The sequence below is a fragment of the Toxotes jaculatrix genome, chromosome 6 (genome assembly GCF_017976425.1).
Source record: "Toxotes jaculatrix isolate fToxJac2 chromosome 6, fToxJac2.pri, whole genome shotgun sequence".
Classification (NCBI taxonomy): domain Eukaryota; kingdom Metazoa; phylum Chordata; class Actinopteri; family Toxotidae; genus Toxotes; species Toxotes jaculatrix.
The window spans coordinates 27,051,503-27,076,644 of NC_054399.1; the positions used below are offsets into that span (position 1 = coordinate 27,051,503).

Sequence of the window (25,142 nt, forward strand, 5' to 3'; positions counted from 1 at the left end):
TTTGCATGTGAGGGTCACTAATAACCTGTGTAGTCATCTTTGTCTTGGCTCTTCGCGGACTCAGCTTTTGACGGACTCTGTGGAGAACGGGTTTTGGCTGTAGCAGCAGCTCTACTGGTCCCCGATGACTTGGAAGTTGCTGCTGTTCTCCCCTCTATTTTTCTGCCTCTCCTAGGGGCCACTGTGGGCTTCTTCACTGAAGATGTAGAAGGGTGAGAAATGGTGGAGCTACGGAAGGCCTGGGAAAAATGTCCATAATTATTATTATTAGTAATTAAACCATGGTTAAACAATACTGTAATTAAATATTTTACAGAAAAAAAAGGTTTTCTTGCTTCCAAAAAAAAAAAAAGTTCATTGGTACATATTGGTGTTGGTCCAGCTTCTATGTATCTAAGCAGCATCTAAGCCTATTTTCAGCCAATGTCACTCTAACATTAGATAAATTTGAACTGTTTATGCTCTACACAATTAGCCTATTCTAAGTAACGGTTAATTTTCTAATATATATATTTATATAATTTTATGTTTCCATAATGTTATCTGCTGAAACGGAGAAGAGTGTGAATTTTGTCCCACCATTTGTTTCCTAACGTTGCCAGCCTCAGACGACATGTAAGAAGAAGACTTGTAGTGATCCTCCATCAGCCTGTCCACTTCCTCTCTGATGCTCCATGTCAGGTCATGGTTGGGATGGTCTGAGGAGCTGGATGGGTGGCTAGTCGGTTCCTTGGCTCCCTTTATTCCCACGACAGGGTCAGTCTTTCCTGGTTGCTTCACTTGTGACTCTGTCACATCTGGGAAAGTCCTTTCCAAGGAGCAGCATGTTTTCTCTTGGTAAAGTTCCACAGCACTGTAAGTAAAACTTGTGTTACTGTTGTAACTTTCTTTTAACTAAATTCAGGTTTGGAGCTGAAAGAAAGGGTTTTTTTGAGGCACTACACTCAACAGTCCCAAAACAGTTTGCCCCCAGTTCTGAACACTGAAAACATTCTTTCTATATGTCTGTACAGGATGTTGACCTTTTCTTTTGCCTGTGGGTTTAGAGATGGCAACAAGTGCATTTGTCAGACTCCTTTTACAAAGGAAGAGCTTTTGCAAGAAGGAGATATACTAAAGGTCCCGCAGGCCACCCTGAAGAAAAACAGAATATGTGCCCTGAAAGTCTGCTAATGTCACTTGCTAATTAAATACTGAACTTTAGCCAGTGTTTTCAGCTTCTGGTTCTAACTCATCTTAAACTGAAATTATATCCAAAAAAATCTCATTCACAGACTTCAAACTGTAAAGTCTTGGATACATCTTGAATTTGAATTTCAGACTGAGCAAGGCCCTGGGCCCCTATTTATGTGGACAACTGAGTTATCAAGATTAGACTGCTGATGATTTGACATGAGTGCATAATGTCCCCAAATCTGAAAATCCACCAATCTGAGATACTTTATGTGAAAACTGGACCAACCTGTGAATGATCAAACTAATGTTTTGTGATGTGACCATTTTGAATAACTCAAAGATTTAGTCCTAACCAGATAGGCTGGAGGGTGAACCCTCTGATATGGTCCCTCTCTGGGCGGATGGGCCTCATCAGCTCCTCTGCAGTGGGTAGATCTAAATACAAACACATAATGATTATTCCACATAGTTCACTCCGGTCTTGATATGAGCCACGTAAAAACCTGAGCGCAGAGGATGTGGCCTCTTTCTGAAGCTGCCTCCTTCAAAGAATATGGCCCATAATGCTGTGACCTTTGGACATCTGAAAATCTACCATGCTGAACCTGTGCCTTCTCCCCAATCATACCAAAATCACAGTGTTGTTAAGGGCTTCCACACAGGCTTTACGAGACCAAAGGAAGAGTCTGAAATTAACAAGTACATCTATTTCAACTCAAATAACAGTTTAAGTAACAACTAGAAAAGGTAATCATGCTACAACTGGGGGAGCTGGTGCTTTAACTGGGAAGCAGCTTTTGTAGATGCATCATTCCTGCTGTTAGAGTAGTGAATTATACAGACAGACAGATAGGGACTCCACCATTCCCCCAAATACTGCTGGTGTCAGTGTTTGACCTGATCCATTGGTAGAAGAAGGATGAAGAGACTGTGTGGAACGTTGAAGAGGGAAGTATGGAGACACGGATCTGTGGATCCTTCCTTTCTCTTCCACATGATGAATAGTGGTGATTAAAGTCATCTGAATCCTCCACAACATGGATCTGTCTGTAGGCCTCATGAGGAGCCTCCACTCTGAACATATGAAGGGCCTGTACAGGAGAGAAATTTAATGCGCTCTATCAAAGACAATCCAAGATGAGACAAAAATGATGCAGCGAGATCATTAAATCCCCCTCGGATCAGCATGATAGGAAAGAATATTTTTAAAAAATGACATTTATGTATAAGTAATCTGCAACAGCAAATATATAAATATGTTTTAAGAGAAACAATATACTACCTAAATTATGTTTTAAGCTTCTTGGTGTTATCTGGGTTATTTACATTACCACATTTCTTTGGGTAGTGTAGGTGAGGATTCAAACTCACACCCAAGTGTGTCAGAAAGGGCAAAGACCCCCTCCCCCTATTAAAAGGGCTGACACTACACGCTGACAGTCATTCAAACAATAATTACTGGATGTATGACTGTCACTTCTTCCTGGCTACACACAAGCAAAGAGTGGTTATGCAAAGAACCCAAAGGTCTCTTTCACAGCGATCTTTTCATGTCTTTCACTTAAATGATAATTTTTTCCATAATTTTTACATGCTTCACATGTGCGGCTCTTAGCCCCTCAGGCTTGGATCAATAACAATAAAAATCTGAGCAATTATCGCAAGGTTCCCAGTCCCAATGATCGGTCAAAACTAACCCTGGTTAAAACCCCAAATTTCCACTCTCCCAACTCACTTATATGGGGGAACTTCAAATGCTCATAACTCCAGAACCCTAAGTCCTAGAGACTCAAGGGTGGTACCGTTGGACTCGGGGTGCACACAAATGGGGGGGTAGGACAAGGTCCCATGTCTCTATCTTTCTCAGCTGAGGATCGGTCAAAACTGACTCTGGTTAAAACCCCAAATTTTCACTCTCCCAACTCACTTATAGGGGGGAACTTCAAATGCTCATAACTCCAGAACCCTAAGTCCTAGAGACTCAAGGGTGGTACCGTTGGACTCGGGGTGCACACAAATGGGGGGGTAGGACAAGGTCCCATGTCTCTATCTTGCTCCGCTGAAGATCGGTCAAAACTGACCCTGGTTAAATCCCAAATTTTCACTCTCCCAACTCACTTATATGGGGGAACTTCAAATGCTCATAACTCCAGAACCCTAAGTCCTAGAGACTCAAGAGTGGTACCGTTGGACTCGGGGTCCACACAAATGGGGGGGTAGGACAAGGTCCCATGTCTCTATCTTTCTCAGCTGAGGATCGGTCAAAACTGACTCTGGTTAAAACCCCAAATTTTCACTCTCCCAACTCACTTATATGGGAGAACTTCACATGGTCATAACTCCAGAACCCTAAGTCCTAGAGACTCAAGGGTTGTACCGTTGGACTCGGGGTGCACACAAATGGGGGGGTAGGACAAGGTCCCATGTCTCTATTTTTCTCCCCTGAGGATCGGTCAAAGCTGACCCTGGTTAAAACACCAAGCCATGTACACTCACTACAACCCTAAACAGCAACTTCAGCTTGACAAAAAGTACCACAAAAAGAGGGGTCCAAAACACTCCTAAGGCTCTGAAACGTGCTCCTAAACACTTTCTGGAGGAACACTTTTGGCCTCTCACCCTTAGGCAAATTTTCACTCTCCCAACTCACTTATATGGGGGATATTCAAATGCTCATAACTCCGGAACCCTAAGTCCTAGAGACTCAAGGGTGGTACCGTTGGACTCGGGGTACACACAAATGGGGGGGTAGGACAAGGTCCCATGTCTCTATCTTTCTCCCCTGAGGATCGATCAAAGCTGACCCTGGTTAAAACTCCAAGCCCTGTACACTCTTAACAACCGTGAACACAAACTTCAACTTGACAAAAAGTACCACAAAAAGGGGGGTCCAAACCACTCCTAGGGCTCTGAAATGTGTTCCTAAACACTTTCTGGGGGAACACTTTGGGCCTTTCACACTTAGGCAGATTTTCACTCTCCTAACTCACTTATATGGGGGAACTTCAAATGCTCATAACTCCAGAACCCTAAGTCCTAGAGACTCAAGGGTGGTACCGTTGGACTCGGGGTGCACACAAACGGGGGGGGGGGGGACAAGGTCCCATGTCTCTATCTTTCTCCATTGAGGATCGGTCAAAACTGACTCTGGTTAAAACCCCAAATTTTCACTCTCCCAACTGACTTATATGGGGGAACTTCAAATGCTCATAACTCCAGAACCCTACGTCCTAGAGACTCAAGGGTGGTACCGTTGGACTCGGGGTGCACACAAATGGGGGGGTAGGACAAGGTCCCATGTCTCTATCTTTCTCCGCTGAGGATCGGTCAAAACTGACTCTGGTTAACACCCCAAATTTTCACTCTCCCAACTGACTTATATGGGGCAAATTCAAATGCTCATAACTCCAGAACCCTAAGTCCTAGAGACTCAAGGGTGGTACCGTTGGACTCGGGGTGCACACAAATGGGGGCTAGGACAAGGTCCCATGTCTCTATCTTGCTCCGCTGAGGATCGGTCAAAACTGACCCTGGTTAAATCCCAAATTTTCACTCTCCCAACTGACTTATATGGGGGAACTTCAAATGCTCATAACTCCAGAACCCTAAGTCCTAGAGACTCAAGGGTGGTACCGTTGGACTCGGGGTGCACACAAATGGGGGGCTAGGACAAGGTCCCATGTCTCTATCTTGCTCCGCTGAGGATCGGTCAAAACTGACCCTGGTTAAATCCCAAATTTTCACTCTCCCAACTGACTTATATGGGGGAACTTCAAATGCTCATAACTCCAGAACCCTAAGTCCTAGAGACTCAAGGGTGGTACCGTTGGACTCGGGGTGCACACAAATGGGGGGGTAGGACAAGGTCCCATGTCTCTATCTTGCTCCGCTGAGGATCGGTCAAAACTGACCCTGGTCAAAACTCCAAGCCCTGTACACTCTTAACAACCGTGAACACCAACTTCAACTTGACAAAAAGTACCACAAAAAGGGGGGTCCAAACCACTCCTAGGGCTCTGAAATGTGTTCCTAAACACTTTCTGGGGGAACACTTTGGGCCTTTCACACTTAGGCAGATTTTCACTCTCCCAACTGACTTATATGGGGGAACTTCAAATGCTCATAACTCCAGAACCCTAAGTCCTAGAGACTCAAGGGTGGTACCGTTGGACTCGGGGTGCACACAAATGGGGGGGTAGGACAAGGTCCCATGTCTCTATCTTTCTCCGCTGAGGATCGGTCAAAACTGACTCTGGTTAAAACCCCAAATTTTCACTCTCCCAACTGACTTATATGGGGGAACTTCAAATGCTCATAACTCCAGAACCCTAAGTCCTAGAGACTCAAGGGTGGTACCGTTGGACTCGGGGTGCACACAAATGGGGGGGTAGGACAAGGTCCCATGTCTCTATCTTGCTCCGCTGAGGATCGGTCAAAACTGACCCTGGTCAAAACTCCAAGCCCTGTACACTCTTAACAACCATGAACACCAACTTCAACTTGACAAAAAGTACCACAAAAAGGGGGGCCCAAACCACTCCTAGGGCTCTGAAATGTGTTCCTAAACACTTTCTGGGGGAACACTTTGGGCCTTTCACACTTAGGCAGATTTTCACTCTCCCAACTGACTTATATGGGGGAACTTCAAATGCTCATAACTCCAGAACCCTAAGTCCTAGAGACTCAAGGGTGGTACCGTTGGACTCGGGGTGCACACAAATGGGGGGGTAGGACAAGGTCCCATGTCTCTATCTTTCTCAGCTGAGGATTGGTCAAAACTGACTCTGTTTAAAACCCCAAATTTTCACTCTCCCAACTGACTTATATGGGGGAACTTCAAATGCTCATAACTCCAGAACCCTAAGTCCTAGAGACTCAAGGGTGGTACCGTTGGACTCGGGGTGCACACAAATGGGGGGGTAGGACAAGGTCCCATGTCTCTATCTTTCTCAGCTGAGGATCGGTCAAAACTGACTCTGGTTAAAACCCCAAATTTTCACTCTCCCAACTGACTTATATGGGGGAACTTCAAATGCTCATAACTCCAGAACCCTAAGTCCTAGAGACTCAAGGGTGGTACCGTTGGACTCGGGGTGCACACAAATGGGGGGGTAGGACAAGGTCCAATGTCTGTATCTTGCTCCGCTGAGGATCGGTCAAAACTGACCCTGGTTAAATCCCAAATTTTCACTCTCCCAACTCACTTATATGGGGGAACTTCAAATGCTCATAACTCCGGAACCCTAAGTCCTAGAGACTCAAGGGTGGTACCGTTGGACTCGGGGTGCACACAAATGGGGGGTTAGGACAAGGTCCCATGTCTCTATCTTGCTCCGCTGAGGATCGGTCAAAACTGACCCTAGTCAAAACTCCAAGCCCTGTACACTCTTAACAACCGTGAACACCAACTTCAACTTGACAAAAAGTACCACAAAAAGGGTGTCCAAACCACTCCTAGGGCTCTGAAATGTGTTCCTAAACACTTTCTGGGGGAACACTTTGGGCCTTTCACACTTAGGCAGATTTTCACTCTCCCAACTCACTTATATGGGGGAACTTCAAATGCTCATAACTCCAGAACCCTAAGTCCTAGAGACTCAAGGGTGGTACCGTTGGACTCGGGGTGCACACAAATGGGGGCTAGGACAAGGTCCCTTGTCTCTATCTTGCTCCGCTGAGGATCGGTCAAAACTGACCCTGGTTAAATCCCAAATTTTCACTCTCCCAACTCACTTATATGGGGGAACTTCAAATGCTCATAACTCCAGAACCCTAAGTCCTAGAGACTCAAGGGTGGTACCGTTGGACTCGGGGTGCACACAAATGGGGGCTAGGACAAGGTCCCTTGTCTCTATCTTGCTCCGCTGAGGATCGGTCAAAACTGACCCTGGTTAAATCCCAAATTTTCACTCTCCCAACTCACTTATATGGGGGAACTTCAAATGCTCATAACTCCAGAACCCTAAGTCCTAGAGACTCAAGGGTGGTACCGTTGGACTCGGGGTGCACACAAATAGGGGGGGTGGGACAAGGTCCCATGTCTCTATCTTGCTCCGCTGAGGATCGGTCAAAACTGACCCTGGTCAAAACTCCAAGCCCTGTACACTCTTAACAACCATGAACACCAACTTCAACTTGACAAAAAGTACCACAAAAAGGGGGGCCCAAACCACTCCTAGGGCTCTGAAATGTGTTCCTAAACACTTTCTGGGGGAACACTTTGGGCCTTTCACACTTAGGCAGATTTTCACTCTCCCAACTGACTTATATGGGGGAACTTCAAATGCTCATAACTCCAGAACCCTAAGTCCTAGAGACTCAAGGGTGGTACCGTTGGACTCGGGGTGCACACAAATGGGGGGGTAGGACAAGGTCCCATGTCTCTATCTTTCTCAGCTGAGGATTGGTCAAAACTGACTCTGTTTAAAACCCCAAATTTTCACTCTCCCAACTGACTTATATGGGGGAACTTCAAATGCTCATAACTCCAGAACCCTAAGTCCTAGAGACTCAAGGGTGGTACCGTTGGACTCGGGGTGCACACAAATGGGGGGGTAGGACAAGGTCCCATGTCTCTATCTTTCTCAGCTGAGGATCGGTCAAAACTGACTCTGGTTAAAACCCCAAATTTTCACTCTCCCAACTGACTTATATGGGGGAACTTCAAATGCTCATAACTCCAGAACCCTAAGTCCTAGAGACTCAAGGGTGGTACCGTTGGACTCGGGGTGCACACAAATGGGGGGGTAGGACAAGGTCCCATGTCTCTATCTTTCTCCGCTGAGGATCGGTCAAAACTGACCCTGGTCAAAACTCCAAGCCCTGTACACTCTTAACAACCGTGAACACAAACTTCAACTTGACAAAAAGTACCACAAAAAAGGGGGGTCCAAACCACTCCTAGGGCTCTGAAATGTGTTCCTAAACACTTTCTGGGGGAACACTTTTGGCCTTTCACACTTAGGCAGATTTTCACTCTCCCAACTCACTTATATGGGGGAACTTCAAATGCTCATAACTCCAGAACCCTAAGTCCTAGAGACTCAAGGGTGGTACCGTTGGACTCGGGGTGCACACAAATGGGGGGGTAGGACAAGGTCCCATGTCTCTATCTTTCTCCGCTGAGGATCGGTCAAAACTGACCCTGGTTAAAACCCCAAATTTTCACTCTCCCAACTGACTTATATGGGGGAACTTCAAATGCTCATAACTCCAGAACCCTAAGTCCTAGAGACTCAAGGGTGGTACCGTTGGACTCGGGGTGCACACAAATGGGGGGGTAGGACAAGGTCCCATGTCTCTATCTTTCTCAGCTGAGGATTGGTCAAAACTGACTCTGTTTAAAACCCCAAATTTTCACTCTCCCAACTCACTTATATGGGGGAACTTCAAATGCTCATAACTCCAGAACCCTAAGTCCTAGAGACTCAAGGGTAGTACCGTTGGACTCGGGGTGCACACAAATGGGGGGGTAGGACAAGGTCCCATGTCTCTATCTTTCTCAGCTGAGGATTGGTCAAAACTGACTCTGTTTAAAACCCCAAATTTTCACTCTCCCAACTGACTTATATGGGGGAACTTCAAATGCTCATAACTCCAGAACCCTAAGTCCTAGAGACTCAAGGGTGGTACCGTTGGACTCGGGGTGCACACAAATGGGGGGGTAGGACAAGGTCCCATGTCTCTATCTTTCTCCGCTGAGGATCGGTCAAAACTGACCCTGGTTAAAACCCCAAATTTTCACTCTCCCAACTGACTTATATGGGGGAACTTCAAATGCTCATAACTCCAGAACCCTAAGTCCTAGAGACTCAAGGGTGGTACCGTTGGACTCGGGGTGCACACAAATGGGGGGGTAGGACAAGGTCCCATGTCTCTATCTTTCTCAGCTGAGGATTGGTCAAAACTGACTCTGTTTAAAACCCCAAATTTTCACTCTCCCAACTCACTTATATGGGGGAACTTCAAATGCTCATAACTCCAGAACCCTAAGTCCTAGAGACTCAAGGGTGGTACCGTTGGACTCGGGGTGCACACAAATGGGGGGGTAGGACAAGGTCCCATGTCTGTATCTTGCTCCGCTGAGGATCGGTCAAAACTGACCCTGGTTAAATCCCAAATTTTCACTCTCCCAACTCACTTACATGGGGGAACTTCAAATGCTCATAACTCCGGAACCCTAAGTCCTAGAGACTCAAGGGTGGTACCGCTGGACTCGGGGTGCACACAAATGGGGGGGTAGGACAAGGTCCCATGTCTCTATCTTTCTCCGTTGAGGATCGGTCAAAACTGACTCTGGTTAAAACCCCAAATTTTCACTCTCCCAACTGACTTATATGGGGGAACTTCAAATGCTCATAACTTCAGAACCCTAAGTCCTAGAGACTCAAGGGTGGTACCGTTGGACTCGGGGTGCACACAAATGGGGGGGTAGGACAAGGTCCCATGTCTCTATCTTGCTCCGCTGAGGATCGGTCAAAACTGACCCTGGTCAAAACTCCAAGCCCTGTACATTCTTAACAACCGTGAACACAAACTTCAACTTGACAAAAAGTACCACAAAAAGGGGGGTCCAAACCACTCCTAGGGCTCTGAAATGTGTTCCTAAACACTTTCTGGGGGAACACTTTTGGCCTTTCACACTTAGGCAGATTTGCACTCTCCCAACTGACTTATATGGGGGAACTTCAAATGCTCATAACTCCAGAACCCTAAGTCCTAGAGACTCAAGGGTGGTACCGTTGGACTCGGGGTGCACACAAATGGGGGGGTAGGACAAGGTCCCATGTCTCTATCTTGCTCCGCTGAGGATCGGTCAAAACTGACCCTGGTTAAATCCCAAATTTTCACTCTCCCAACTCACTTATATGGGGGAACTTCAAATGCTCATAACTCCAGAACCCTAAGTCCTAGAGACTCAAGGGTGGTACCGTTGGACTCGGGGTGCACACAAATGGGGGGGTAGGACAAGGTCCCATGTCTCTATCTTTCTCAGCTGAGGATTGGTCAAAACTGACTCTGTTTAAAACCCCAAATTTTCACTCTCCCAACTGACTTATATGGGGGAACTTCAAATGCTCATAACTCCAGAACCCTAAGTCGTAGAGACTCAAGGGTGGTACCGTTGGACTCGGGGTGCACACAAATGGGGGGGTAGGACAAGGTCCCATGTCTCTATCTTGCTCCGCTGAGGATCGGTCAAAACTGACCCTGGTCAAAACTCCAAGCCCTGTACACTCTTAACAACCGTGAACACAAACTTCAACTTGACAAAAAGTACCACAAAAAAGGGGGGTCCAAACCACTCCTAGGGCTCTGAAATGTGTTCCTAAACACTTTCTGGGGGAACACTTTTGGCCTTTCACACTTAGGCAGATTTTCACTCTCCCAACTCACTTATATGGGGGAACTTCAAATGCTCATAACTCCAGAACCCTAAGTCCTAGAGACTCAAGGGTGGTACCGTTGGACTCGGGGTGCACACAAATGGGGGGGTAGGACAAGGTCCCATGTCTCTATCTTTCTCAGCTGAGGATCGGTCAAAACTGACTCTGGTTAAAACCCCAAATTTTCACTCTCCCAACTGACTTATATGGGGGAACTTCAAATGCTCATAACTCCAGAACCCTAAGTCCTAGAGACTCAAGGGTGGTACCGTTGGACTCGGGGTGCACACAAATGGGGGGGGTAGGACAAGGTCCCATGTCTCTATCTTTCTCCGTTGAGGATCGGTCAAAACTGACTCTGGTTAAAACCCCAAATTTTCACTCTCCCAACTGACTTATATGGGGGAACTTCAAATGCTCATAACTTCAGAACCCTAAGTCCTAGAGACTCAAGGGTGGTACCGTTGGACTCGGGGTGCACACAAATGGGGGGGTAGGACAAGGTCCCATGTCTCTATCTTGCTCCGCTGAGGATCGGTCAAAACTGACCCTGGTCAAAACTCCAAGCCCTGTACATTCTTAACAACCGTGAACACAAACTTCAACTTGACAAAAAGTACCACAAAAAGGGGGGTCCAAACCACTCCTAGGGCTCTGAAATGTGTTCCTAAACACTTTCTGGGGGAACACTTTTGGCCTTTCACACTTAGGCAGATTTGCACTCTCCCAACTGACTTATATGGGGGAACTTCAAATGCTCATAACTCCAGAACCCTAAGTCCTAGAGACTCAAGGGTGGTACCGTTGGACTCGGGGTGCACACAAATGGGGGGGTAGGACAAGGTCCCATGTCTCTATCTTTCTCCGCTGAGGATCGGTCAAAACTGACCCTGGTTAAAACCCCAAATTTTCACTCTCCCAACTGACTTATATGGGGGAACTTCAAATGCTCATAACTCCAGAACTCTAAGTCCTAGAGACTCAAGGGTGGTACCGTTGGACTCGGGGTGCACACAAATGGGGGGGTAGGACAAGGTCCCATGTCTCTATCTTTCTCAGCTGAGGATTGGTCAAAACTGACTCTGTTTAAAACCCCAAATTTTCACTCTCCCAACTCACTTATATGGGGGAACTTCAAATGCTCATAACTCCAGAACCCTAAGTCCTAGAGACTCAAGGGTGGTACCGTTGGACTCGGGGTGCACACAAATGGGGGGGTAGGACAAGGTCCCATGTCTCTATCTTTCTCCGCTGAGGATCAGTCAAAACTGACCCTGGTTAAATCCCAAATTTTCACTCTCCCAACTCACTTATATGGGGGAACTTCAAATGCTCATAACTCCAGAACCCTAAGTCCTAGAGACTCAAGGGTGGTACCGTTGGACTCGGGGTGCACACAAATGGGGGGGTAGGACAAGGTCCCATGTCTGTATCTTGCTCCGCTGAGGATCGGTCAAAACTGACCCTGGTTAAATCCCAAATTTTCACTCTCCCAACTCACTTACATGGGGGAACTTCAAACGCTCATAACTCCAGAACCCTAAGTCCTAGAGACTCAAGGGTGGTACCGTTGGACTCGGGGTGCACACAAATGGGGGGGTAGGACAAGGTCCCATGTCTCTATCTTTCTCAGCTGAGGATCGGTCAAAACTGACTCTGGTTAAAACCCCAAATTTTCACTCTCCCAACTGACTTATATGGGGGAACTTCAAATGCTCATAACTCCAGAACCCTAAGTCCTAGAGACTCAAGGGTGGTACCGTTGGACTCGGGGTGCACACAAATGGGGGGGTAGGACAAGGTCCCATGTCTCTATCTTTCTCAGCTGAGGATCGGTCAAAACTGACTCTGTTTAAAACCCCAAATTTTCACTCTCCCAACTGACTTATATGGGGGAACTTCAAATGCTCATAACTCCAGAACCCTAAGTCGTAGAGACTCAAGGGTGGTACCGTTGGACTCGGGGTGCACACAAATGGGGGGGTAGGACAAGGTCCCATGTCTCTATCTTGCTCCGCTGAGGATCGGTCAAAACTGACCCTGGTCAAAACTCCAAGCCCTGTACACTCTTAACAACCGTGAACACAAACTTCAACTTGACAAAAAGTACCACAAAAAAGGGGGGTCCAAACCACTCCTAGGGCTCTGAAATGTGTTCCTAAACACTTTCTGGGGGAACACTTTTGGCCTTTCACACTTAGGCAGATTTTCACTCTCCCAACTGACTTATATGGGGGAACTTCAAATGCTCATAACTCCAGAACCCTAAGTCCTAGAGACTCAAGGGTGGTACCGTTGGACTCGGGGTGCACACAAATGGGGGGGTAGGACAAGGTCCCATGTCTCTATCTTTCTCCGCTGAGGATCGGTCAAAACTGACCCTGGTTAAAACCCCAAATTTTCACTCTCCCAACTGACTTATATGGGGGAACTTCAAATGCTCATAACTCCAGAACCCTAAGTCCTAGAGACTCAAGGGTGGTACCGTTGGACTCGGGGTGCACACAAATGGGGGGGTAGGACAAGGTCCCATGTCTCTATCTTTCTCAGCTGAGGATTGGTCAAAACTGACTCTGTTTAAAACCCCAAATTTTCACTCTCCCAACTCACTTATATGGGGGAACTTCAAATGCTCATAACTCCAGAACCCTAAGTCCTAGAGACTCAAGGGTGGTACCGTTGGACTCGGGGTGCACACAAATGGGGGGGTAGGACAAGGTCCCATGTCTCTATCTTTCTCAGCTGAGGATCGGTCAAAACTGACTCTGGTTAAAACCCCAAATTTTCACTCTCCCAACTGACTTATATGGGGGAACTTCAAATGCTCATAACTCCAGAACCCTAAGTCCTAGAGACTCAAGGGTGGTACCGTTGGACTCGGGGTGCACACAAATGGGGGGGTAGGACAAGGTCCCATGTCTCTATCTTGCTCCGCTGAGGATCGGTCAAAACTGACCCTGGTCAAAACTCCAAGCCCTGTACACTCTTAACAACCGTGAACACCAACTTCAACTTGACAAAAAGTACCACAAAAAGGGGGGTCCAAACCACTCCTAGGGCTCTGAAATGTGTTCCTAAACACTTTCTGGGGGAACACTTTGGGCCTTTCACACTTAGGCAGATTTTCACTCTCCCAACTGACTTATATGGGGGAACTTCAAATGCTCATAACTCCAGAACCCTAAGTCCTAGAGACTCAAGGGTGGTACCGTTGGACTCGGGGTGCACACAAATGGGGGGGTAGGACAAGGTCCCATGTCTCTATCTTTCTCAGCTGAGGATCGGTCAAAACTGACTCTGGTTAAAACCCCAAATTTTCACTCTCCCAACTGACTTATATGGGGGAACTTCAAATGCTCATAACTCCAGAACCCTAAGTCCTAGAGACTCAAGGGTGGTACCGTTGGACTCGGGGTGCACACAAATGGGGGGGTAGGACAAGGTCCCATGTCTCTATCTTTCTCCGTTGAGGATCGGTCAAAACTGACTCTGGTTAAAACCCCAAATTTTCACTCTCCCAACTGACTTATATGGGGGAACTTCAAATGCTCATAACTTCAGAACCCTAAGTCCTAGAGACTCAAGGGTGGTACCGTTGGACTCGGGGTGCACACAAATGGGGGGGTAGGACAAGGTCCCATGTCTCTATCTTGCTCCGCTGAGGATCGGTCAAAACTGACCCTGGTCAAAACTCCAAGCCCTGTACATTCTTAACAACCGTGAACACAAACTTCAACTTGACAAAAAGTACCACAAAAAGGGGGGTCCAAACCACTCCTAGGGCTCTGAAATGTGTTCCTAAACACTTTCTGGGGGAACACTTTTGGCCTTTCACACTTAGGCAGATTTGCACTCTCCCAACTGACTTATATGGGGGAACTTCAAATGCTCATAACTCCAGAACCCTAAGTCCTAGAGACTCAAGGGTGGTACCGTTGGACTCGGGGTGCACACAAATGGGGGGGTAGGACAAGGTCCCATGTCTCTATCTTGCTCCGCTGAGGATCGGTCAAAACTGACCCTGGTCAAAACTCCAAGCCCTGTACACTCTTAACAACCGTGAACACCAACTTCAACTTGACAAAAAGTACCACAAAAAGGGGGGTCCAAACCACTCCTAGGGCTCTGAAATGTGTTCCTAAACACTTTCTGGGGGAACACTTTGGGCCTTTCACACTTAGGCAGATTTTCACTCTCCCAACTGACTTATATGGGGGAACTTCAAATGCTCATAACTCCAGAACCCTAAGTCCTAGAGACTCAAGGGTGGTACCGTTGGACTCGGGGTGCACACAAATGGGGGGGTAGGACAAGGTCCCATGTCTCTATCTTTCTCAGCTGAGGATCGGTCAAAACTGACTCTGGTTAAAACCCCAAATTTTCACTCTCCCAACTGACTTATATGGGGGAACTTCAAATGCTCATAACTCCAGAACCCTAAGTCCTAGAGACTCAAGGGTGGTACCGTTGGACTCGGGGTGCACACAAATGGGGGGGTAGGACAAGGTCCCATGTCTCTATCTTTCTCCGTTGAGGATCGGTCAAAACTGACTCTGGTTAAAACCCCAAATTTTCACTCTCCCAACTGACTTATATGGGGGAACTTCAAATGCTCATAACTTCAGAACCCTAAGTCCTAGAGACTCAAGGGTGGTACCGTTGGACTCGGGGTGCACACAAATGGGGGGGTAGGACAAGGTCCCATGTCTCTATCTTGCTCCGCTGAGGATCGGTCAAAACTGACCCTGGTCAAAACTCCAAGCCCTGTACATTCTTAACAACCGTGAACACAAACTTCAACTTGACAAAAAGTACCACAAAAAGGGGGGTCCAAACCACTCCTAGGGCTCTGAAATGTGTTCCTAAACACTTTCTGGGGGAACACTTTTGGCCTTTCACACTTAGGCAGATTTGCACTCTCCCAACTGACTTATATGGGGGAACTTCAAATGCTCATAACTCCAGAACCCTAAGTCCTAGAGACTCAAGGGTGGTACCGTTGGACTCGGGGTGCACACAAATGGGGGGGTAGGACAAGGTCCCATGTCTCTATCTTTCTCCGCTGAGGATCGGTCAAAACTGACCCTGGTTAAAACCCCAAATTTTCACTCTCCCAACTGACTTATATGGGGGAACTTCAAATGCTCATAACTCCAGAACCCTAAGTCCTAGAGACTCAAGGGTGGTACCGTTGGACTCGGGGTGCACACAAATGGGGGGGTAGGACAAGGTCCCATGTCTCTATCTTTCTCAGCTGAGAATTGTTCAAAACTGACTCTGTTTAAAACCCCAAATTTTCACTCTCCCAACTCACTTATATGGGGGAACTTCAAATGCTCATAACTCCAGAACCCTAAGTCCTAGAGACTCAAGGGTGGTACCGTTGGACTCGGGGTGCACACAAATGGGGGGGTAGGACAAGGTCCCATGTCTCTATCTTTCTCCGCTGAGGATCAGTCAAAACTGACCCTGGTTAAATCCCAAATTTTCACTCTCCCAACTCACTTATATGGGGGAACTTCAAATGCTCATAACTCCAGAACCCTAAGTCCTAGAGACTCAAGGGTGGTACCGTTGGACTCGGGGTGCACACAAATGGGGGGGTAGGACAAGGTCCCATGTCTGTATCTTGCTCCGCTGAGGATCGGTCAAAACTGACCCTGGTTAAATCCCAAATTTTCACTCTCCCAACTCACTTACATGGGGGAACTTCAAACGCTCATAACTCCAGAACCCTAAGTCCTAGAGACTCAAGGGTGGTACCGTTGGACTCGGGGTGCACACAAATGGGGGGGTAGGACAAGGTCCCATGTCTCTATCTTTCTCAGCTGAGGATCGGTCAAAACTGACTCTGTTTAAAACCCCAAATTTTCACTCTCCCAACTGACTTATATGGGGGAACTTCAAATGCTCATAACTTCAGAACCCTAAGTCCTAGAGACTCAAGGGTGGTACCGTTGGACTCGGGGTGCACACAAATGGGGGGGTAGGACAAGGTCCCATGTCTCTATCTTTCTCAGCTGAGGATTGGTCAAAACTGACTCTGTTTAAAACCCCAAATTTTCACTCTCCCAACTGACTTATATGGGGGAACTTCAAATGCTCATAACTCCAGAACCCTAAGTCGTAGAGACTCAAGGGTGGTACCGTTGGACTCGGGGTGCACACAAATGGGGGGGTAGGACAAGGTCCCATGTCTCTATCTTGCTCCGCTGAGGATCGGTCAAAACTGACCCTGGTCAAAACTCCAAGCCCTGTACACTCTTAACAACCGTGAACACAAACTTCAACTTGACAAAAAGTACCACAAAAAAGGGGGGTCCAAACCACTCCTAGGGCTCTGAAATGTGTTCCTAAACACTTTCTGGGGGAACACTTTTGGCCTTTCACACTTAGGCAGATTTTCACTCTCCCAACTGACTTATATGGGGGAACTTCAAATGCTCATAACTCCAGAACCCTAAGTCCTAGAGACTCAAGGGTGGTACCGTTGGACTCGGGGTGCACACAAATGGGGGGGTAGGACAAGGTCCCATGTCTCTATCTTTCTCCGCTGAGGATCGGTCAAAACTGACCCTGGTTAAAACCCCAAATTTTCACTCTCCCAACTGACTTATATGGGGGAACTTCAAATGCTCATAACTCCAGAACCCTAAGTCCTAGAGACTCAAGGGTGGTACCGTTGGACTCGGGGTGCACACAAATGGGGGGGTAGGACAAGGTCCCATGTCTCTATCTTTCTCAGCTGAGGATTGGTCAAAACTGACTCTGTTTAAAACCCCAAATTTTCACTCTCCCAACTCACTTATATGGGGGAACTTCAAATGCTCATAACTCCAGAACCCTAAGTCCTAGAGACTCAAGGGTGGTACCGTTGGACTCGGGGTGCACACAAATGGGGGGGTAGGACAAGGTCCCATGTCTCTATCTTTCTCAGCTGAGGATCGGTCAAAACTGACTCTGGTTAAAACCCCAAATTTTCACTCTCCCAACTGACTTATATGGGGGAACTTCAAATGCTCATAACTCCAGAACCCTAAGTCCTAGAGACTCAAGGGTGGTACCGTTGGACTCGGGGTGCACACAAATGGGGGGGTAGGACAAGGTCCCATGTCTCTATCTTGCTCCGCTGAGGATCGGTCAAAACTGACCCTGGTCAAAACTCCAAGCCCTGTACATTCTTAACAACCGTGAACACAAACTTCAACTTGACAAAAAGTACCACAAAAAGGGGGGTCCAAACCACTCCTAGGGCTCTGAAATGTGTTCCTAAACACTTTCTGGGGGAACACTTTTGGCCTTTCACACTTAGGCAGATTTGCACTCTCCCAACTGACTTATATGGGGGAACTTCAAATGCTCATAACTCCAGAACCCTAAGTCCTAGAGACTCAAGGGTGGTACCGTTGGACTCGGGGTGCACACAAATGGGGGGGTAGGACAAGGTCCCATGTCTCTATCTTGCTCCGCTGAGGATCAGTCAAAACTGACTCTGGTTAAAACCCCAAATTTTCACTCTCCCAACTGACTTATATGGGGGAACTTCAAATGCTCATAACTCCAGAACCCTAAGTCCTAGAGACTCAAGGGTGGTACCGTTGGACTCGGGGTGCACACAAATGGGGGGGGTAGGACAAGGTCCCATGTCTCTATCTTTCTCAGCTGAGGATCGGTCAAAACTGACTCTGGTTAAAACCCCAAATTTTCACTCTCCCAACTGACTTATATGGGGGAACTTCAAATGCTCATAACTCCAGAACCCTAAGTCCTAGAGACTCAAGGGTGGTACCGTTGGACTCGGGGTGCACACAAATGGGGGGGTAGGACAAGGTCCCATGTCTCTATCTTGCTCCGCTGAGGATCGGTCAAAACTGACCCTGGTCAAAACTCCAAGCCCTGTACACTCTTAACAACCGTGAACACCAACTTCAACTTGACAAAAAGTACCACAAAAAGGGGGGTCCAAACCACTCCTAGGGCTCTGAAATGTGTTCCTAAACACTTTCTGGGGGAACACTTTGGGCCTTTCACACTTAGGCAGATTTTCACTCTCCCAACTGACTTATATGGGGGAACTTCAAATGCTCATAACTCCAGAACCCTAAGTCCTAGAGACTCAAGGGTGGTACCGTTGGACTCGGGGTGCACACAAATGGGGGGGTAGGACAAGGTCCCATGTCTCTATCTTTCTCAGCTGAGGATCGGTCAAAACTGACTCTGGTTAAAACCCCAAATTTTCACTCTCCCAACTGACTTATATGGGGGAACTTCAAATGCTCATAACTCCAGAACCCTAAGTCCTAGAGACTCAAGGGTGGTACCGTTGGACTCGGGGTGCACACAAATGGGGGGGTAGGACAAGGTCCCATGTCTCTATCTTTCTCCGCTGAGGATCGGTCAAAACTGACCCTGGTTAAAACCCCAAATTTTCACTCTCCCAACTGACTTATATGGGGGAACTTCAAATGCTCATAACTCCAGAACCCTAAGTCCTAGAGACTCAAGGGTGGTACCGTTGGACTCGGGGTGCACACAAATGGGGGGGTAGGACAAGGTCCCATGTCTCTATCTTTCTCAGCTGAGGATTGGTCAAAACTGACTCTGTTTAAAACCCCAAATTTTCACTCTCCCAACTGACTTATATGGGGGAACTTCAAATGCTCATAACTCCAGAACCCTAAGTCCTAGAGACTCAAGGGTGGTACCGTTGGACTCGGGGTGCACACAAATGGGGGGGTAGGACAAGGTCCCATGTCTCTATCTTTCTCCGCTGAGGATCAGTCAAAACTGACCCTGGTTAAATCCCAAATTTTCACTCTCCCAACTCACTTATATGGGGGAACTTCAAATGCTCATAACTCCAGAACCCTAAGTCCTAGAGACTCAAGGGTGGTACCGTTGGACTCGGGGTGCACACAAATGGGGGGGTAGGACAAGGTCCCATGTCTGTATCTTGCTCCGCTGAGGATCGGTCAAAACTGACCCTGGTTAAATCCCAAATTTTCACTCTCCCAACTCACTTACATGGGGGAACTTCAAACGCTCATAACTCCAGAACCCTAAGTCCTAGAGACTCAAGGGTGGTACCGTTGGACTCGGGGTGCACACAAATGGGGGGGTAGGACAAGGTCCCATGTCTCTATCTTTCTCAGCTGAGGATTGGTCAAAACTGACTCTGTTTAAAACCCCAAATTTTCACTCTCCCAACTGACTTATATGGGGGAACTTCAAATGCTCATAACTTCAGAACCCTAAGTCCTAGAGACTCAAGGGTGGTACCGTTGGACTCGGGGTGCACACAAATGGGGGGGTAGGACAAGGTCCCATGTCTCTATCTTTCTCAGCTGAGGATCGGTCAAAACTGACTCTGGTTAAAATCCCAAATTTTCACTCTCCCAACTGACTTATATGGGGGAACTTCAAATGCTCATAACTCCAGAACCCTAAGTCCTAGAGACTCAAGGGTGGTACCGTTGGACTCGGGGTGCACACAAATGGGGGGGGTAGGACAAGGTCCCATGTCTCTATCTTTCTCAGCTGAGGATTGGTCAAAACTGACTCTGTTTAAAACCCCAAATTTTCACTCTCCCAACTGACTTATATGGGGGAACTTCAAATGCTCATAACTCCAGAACCCTAAGTCCTAGAGACTCAAGGGTGGTACCGTTGGACTCGGGGTGCACACAAATGGGGGGGTAGGACAAGGTCCCATGTCTCTATCTTTCTCAGCTGAGGATCGGTCAAAACTGACTCTGGTTAAAACCCCAAATTTTCACTCTCCCAACTGACTTATATGGGGGAACTTCAAATGCTCATAACTCCAGAACCCTAAGTCCTAGAGACTCAAGGGTGGTACCGTTGGACTCGGGGTGCACACAAATGGGGGGGTAGGACAAGGTCCCATGTCTCTATCTTTCTCAGCTGAGGATCGGTCAAAACTGACTCTGGTTAAAACCCCAAATTTTCACTCTCCCAACTGACTTATATGGGGGAACTTCAAATGCTCATAACTCCAGAACCCTAAGTCCTAGAGACTCAAGGGTGGTACCGTTGGACTCGGGGTGCACACAAATGGGGGGGTAGGACAAGGTCCCATGTCTCTATCTTGCTCCGCTGAGGATCGGTCAAAACTGACCCTGGTCAAAACTCCAAGCCCTGTACATTCTTAACAACCGTGAACACAAACTTCAACTTGACAAAAAGTACCACAAAAAGGGGGGTCCAAACCACTCCTAGGGCTCTGAAATGTGTTCCTAAACACTTTCTGGGGGAACACTTTTGGCCTTTCACACTTAGGCAGATTTGCACTCTCCCAACTGACTTATATGGGGGAACTTCAAATGCTCATAACTCCAGAACCCTAAGTCCTAGAGACTCAAGGGTGGTACCGTTGGACTCGGGGTGCACACAAATGGGGGGGTAGGACAAGGTCCCATGTCTCTATCTTGCTCCGCTGAGGATCGGTCAAAACTGACCCTGGTCAAAACTCCAAGCCCTGTACACTCTTAACAACCGTGAACACCAACTTCAACTTGACAAAAAGTACCACAAAAAGGGGGGTCCAAACCACTCCTAGGGCTCTGAAATGTGTTCCTAAACACTTTCTGGGGGAACACTTTGGGCCTTTCACACTTAGGCAGATTTTCACTCTCCCAACTGACTTATATGGGGGAACTTCAAATGCTCATAACTCCAGAACCCTAAGTCCTAGAGACTCAAGGGTGGTACCGTTGGACTCGGGGTGCACACAAATGGGGGGGTGGGACAAGGTCCCATGTCTCTATCTTTCTCAGCTGAGGATCGGTCAAAACTGACTCTGGTTAAAACCCCAAATTTTCACTCTCCCAACTGACTTATATGGGGGAACTTCAAATGCTCATAACTCCAGAACCCTAAGTCCTAGAGACTCAAGGGTGGTACCGTTGGACTCGGGGTGCACACAAATGGGGGGGTAGGACAAGGTCCCATGTCTCTATCTTTCTCCGTTGAGGATCGGTCAAAACTGACTCTGGTTAAAACCCCAAATTTTCACTCTCCCAACTGACTTATATGGGGGAACTTCAAATGCTCATAACTTCAGAACCCTAAGTCCTAGAGACTCAAGGGTGGTACCGTTGGACTCGGGGTGCACACAAATGGGGGGGTAGGACAAGGTCCCATGTCTCTATCTTGCTCCGCTGAGGATCGGTCAAAACTGACCCTGGTCAAAACTCCAAGCCCTGTACATTCTTAACAACCGTGAACACAAACTTCAACTTGACAAAAAGTACCACAAAAAGGGGGGTCCAAACCACTCCTAGGGCTCTGAAATGTGTTCCTAAACACTTTCTGGGGGAACACTTTTGGCCTTTCACACTTAGGCAGATTTGCACTCTCCCAACTGACTTATATGGGGGAACTTCAAATGCTCATAACTCCAGAACCCTAAGTCCTAGAGACTCAAGGGTGGTACCGTTGGACTCGGGGTGCACACAAATGGGGGGGTAGGACAAGGTCCCATGTCTCTATCTTGCTCCGCTGAGGATCGGTCAAAACTGACCCTGGTCAAAACTCCAAGCCCTGTACACTCTTAACAACCGTGAACACCAACTTCAACTTGACAAAAAGTACCACAAAAAGGGGGGTCCAAACCACTCCTAGGGCTCTGAAATGTGTTCCTAAACACTTTCTGGGGGAACACTTTGGGCCTTTCACACTTAGGCAGATTTTCACTCTCCCAACTGACTTATATGGGGGAACTTCAAATGCTCATAACTCCAGAACCCTAAGTCCTAGAGACTCAAGGGTGGTACCGTTGGACTCGGGGTGCACACAAATGGGGGGGTAGGACAAGGTCCCATGTCTCTATCTTTCTCAGCTGAGGATCGGTCAAAACTGACTCTGGTTAAAACCCCAAATTTTCACTCTCCCAACTGACTTATATGGGGGAACTTCAAATGCTCATAACTCCAGAACCCTAAGTCCTAGAGACTCAAGGGTGGTACCGTTGGACTCGGGGTGCACACAAATGGGGGGGTAGGACAAGGTCCCATGTCTCTATCTTTCTCCGTTGAGGATCGGTCAAAACTGACTCTGGTTAAAACCCCAAATTTTCACTCTCCCAACTGACTTATATGGGGGAACTTCAAATGCTCATAACTTCAGAACCCTAAGTCCTAGAGACTCAAGGGTGGTACCGTTGGACTCGGGGTGCACACAAATGGGGGGGTAGGACAAGGTCCCATGTCTCTATCTTGCTCCGCTGAGGATCGGTCAAAACTGACCCTGGTCAAAACTCCAAGCCCTGTACATTCTTAACAACCGTGAACACAAACTTCAACTTGACAAAAAGTACCACAAAAAGGGGGGTCCAAACCACTCCTAGGGCTCTGAAATGTGTTCCTAAACACTTTCTGGGGGAACACTTTTGGCCTTTCACACTTAGGCAGATTTGCACTCTCCCAACTGACTTATATGGGGGAACTTCAAATGCTCATAACTCCAGAACCCTAAGTCCTAGAGACTCAAGGGTGGTACCGTTGGACTCGGGGTGCACACAAATGGGGGGGTAGGACAAGGTCCCATGTCTCTATCTTTCTCCGCTGAGGATCGGTCAAAACTGACCCTGGTTAAAACCCCAAATTTTCACTCTCCCAACTGACTTATATGGGGGAACTTCAAATGCTCATAACTCCAGAACCCTAAGTCCTAGAGACTCAAGGGTGGTACCGTTGGACTCGGGGTGCACACAAATGGGGGGGTAGGACAAGGTCCCATGTCTCTATCTTTCTCAGCTGAGAATTGTTCAAAACTGACTCTGTTTAAAACCCCAAATTTTCACTCTCCCAACTCACTTATATGGGGGAACTTCAAATGCTCATAACTCCAGAACCCTAAGTCCTAGAGACTCAAGGGTGGTACCGTTGGACTCGGGGTGCACACAAATGGGGGGGTAGGACAAGGTCCCATGTCTCTATCTTTCTCCGCTGAGGATCAGTCAAAACTGACCCTGGTTAAATCCCAAATTTTCACTCTCCCAACTCACTTATATGGGGGAACTTCAAATGCTCCTAACTCCAGAACCCTAAGTCCTAGAGACTCAAGGGTGGTACCGTTGGACTCGGGGTGCACACAAATGGGGGGGTAGGACAAGGTCCCATGTCTGTATCTTGCTCCGCTGAGGATCGGTCAAAACTGACCCTGGTTAAATCCCAAATTTTCACTCTCCCAACTCACTTACATGGGGGAACTTCAAACGCTCATAACTCCAGAACCCTAAGTCCTAGAGACTCAAGGGTGGTACCGTTGGACTCGGGGTGCACACAAATGGGGGGGTAGGACAAGGTCCCATGTCTCTATCTTTCTCAGCTGAGGATTGGTCAAAACTGACTCTGTTTAAAACCCCAAATTTTCACTCTCCCAACTGACTTATATGGGGGAACTTCAAATGCTCATAACTCCAGAACCCTAAGTCCTAGAGACTCAAGGGTGGTACCGTTGGACTCGGGGTGCACACAAATGGGGGGGTAGGACAAGGTCCCATGTCTCTATCTTTCTCAGCTGAGGATCGGTCAAAACTGACTCTGGTTAAAACCCCAAATTTTCACTCTCCCAACTGACTTATATGGGGGAACTTCAAATGCTCATAACTCCAGAACCCTAAGTCCTAGAGACTCAAGGGTGGTACCGTTGGACTCGGGGTGCACACAAATGGGGGGGTAGGACAAGGTCCCATGTCTCTATCTTGCTCCGCTGAGGATCGGTCAAAACTGACCCTGGTCAAAACTCCAAGCCCTGTACATTCTTAACAACCGTGAACACAAACTTCAACTTGACAAAAAGTACCACAAAAAGGGGGGTCCAAACCACTCCTAGGGCTCTGAAATGTGTTCCTAAACACTTTCTGGGGGAACACTTTTGGCCTTTCACACTTAGGCAGATTTGCACTCTCCCAACTGACTTATATGGGGGAACTTCAAATGCTCATAACTCCAGAACCCTAAGTCCTAGAGACTCAAGGGTGGTACCGTTGGACTCGGGGTGCACACAAATGGGGGGGTAGGACAAGGTCCCATGTCTCTATCTTTCTCCGCTGAGGATCGGTCAAAACTGACCCTGGTTAAAACCCCAAATTTTCACTCTCCCAACTGACTTATATGGGGGAACTTCAAATGCTCATAACTCCAGAACCCTAAGTCCTAGAGACTCAAGGGTGGTACCGTTGGACTCGGGGTGCACACAAATGGGGGGGTAGGACAAGGTCCCATGTCTCTATCTTTCTCAGCTGAGGATTGGTCAAAACTGACTCTGTTTAAAACCCCAAATTTTCACTCTCCCAACTCACTTATATGGGGGAACTTCAAATGCTCATAACTCCAGAACCCTAAGTCCTAGAGACTCAAGGGTGGTACCGTTGGACTCGGGGTGCACACAAATGGGGGGGTAGGACAAGGTCCCATGTCTCTATCTTTCTCAGCTGAGGATCGGTCAAAACTGACTCTGGTTAAAACCCCAAATTTTCACTCTCCCAACTCACTTAAATGGGGGAACTTCAAATGCTCATAACTCCGGAACCCTAAGTCCTAGAGACTCAAGGGTGGT

General features: G+C 47.6%; 1 pseudogene; it reads right to left on the reverse strand.

Annotated features, from left to right (window-relative positions):
* LOC121182861 overlaps positions 1-25,142 on the reverse strand; it is a 178,289-nt pseudogene that overhangs the window by 9,326 nt on the left and 143,821 nt on the right.